Below are 1,432 nucleotides of genomic sequence, written 5' to 3'. Positions count from 1 at the left end.
TGAAGCCACTCAAATACTAAGAAAGAGGAGCACTGCAAGGGAGCTAGGGGCCCACAAGGGAGCTAGGGGCCCACAAGGGAGCTAGGGGCCCACAGAGGGTAGGAGCAAGAACACAGAGGGGGGGGGGGAAATAATGAAGGAACAAATGCCTAAGGCAGAAGAAAGACAACGCAAAGTAGAAAGAGGAAAGAGAAAAGGGAAGAGGGAGAAGAAGAAAAAGGAATCAGGTTAAGTCACGAGTGTTCTGAACTTTGGAGCATTTTACAATGTAGTGGGAAAGGAAGGCATCTACAGAGACGAAGCCAGGACTCAGATTCATACATGGAAAGCTGTGTATAAGGGAGGATTCAACCAGACGGCGACTGGAAAAGTTGGAAGTAGGGAAGGCAATTTTAACAGAAGACCGTCAATAGGACGACTGTGATCTCTGACGTGACAGAAAAGAGCATTGTAGGTGTCGGCAAGCCTAAGTCCCTGAGTCTGGCAGGATGAGATCGGCCAGTTTCTCTAAAGTACTGTATTTTTACCTAACAATTTGTCTAAGTGGCTTAACAATCTAGTCATATTAGTGCTTCTCAACCGGGATAATCAAAGTTCAAACATCTGAATAATTTTTTTTTTCACTATCCGAGGATGTTTTGTCTGACTTTAATAGAAACTGTTCAGTGGCGCCCCCCTTCAAGTGGCGCCCCCTTCAAGTGGCGCCCCCCTTCAAGTGGCGCCCAGGGAACGTGCCATACCTTAGGTACGCCACTGCATAGGAGATCACTACATTGTTAAAGAATATTTTAAATTCAGTTTGATGTTTAATATTTATGGCAGGTTTTAAACAAGATAAAATTTAACTTAAACGCCTAAATATTAACTTAGTGTATGTCTGAAATGTTTTTAAACTATGCCACAGGCGGGGTTAGAACCCGCGATCAGAGATTCTCTGATCGTGGGTTCTAACCCCGCCCGTAGTATGGTTTGTTTGCAATCGTGTCATTACTATTTCGTGAGTCGTGAAATGTTTTTAGTTTTTTTTTTATTTTCTTTGCTACACAGTCCAATTTTTAGTAGTCTAGAAGAGTAAGACGATACTCAAAAAATGAAAATAAAATTAGCAAATAGAAAGGCAATAAAGTCAACTAAGTTAATATTGTTTCCTCTAAGACACTACGCTGAAAGTTTTAAGTATACCAAATGAAGTATTTTCCAATTAGCGTGCAGAATCCAACGATTCTATATATTTTAGCTATTTTTTTAAAACACTTGCCGTTTCTCACAGAGATTAAGTTGATCAGAAAAAGATGAAACACTTTTATCATCACTCACAGCATCACCGTTTTCCTCGAGGGATGCCGACATTACAGCTCAGATGCCCCTCCAACCTGCAGAGTTCCCACTTCTTCAGAGTGCAGGCACTGTAATTCCACCTCCAGGACTCAAG

This window comes from Cherax quadricarinatus, chromosome 9 (genome assembly GCF_038502225.1).
Source record: "Cherax quadricarinatus isolate ZL_2023a chromosome 9, ASM3850222v1, whole genome shotgun sequence".
NCBI lineage: Eukaryota > Metazoa > Arthropoda > Malacostraca > Decapoda > Parastacidae > Cherax > Cherax quadricarinatus.
Note: the sequence above shows the minus strand (reverse complement) of the source record.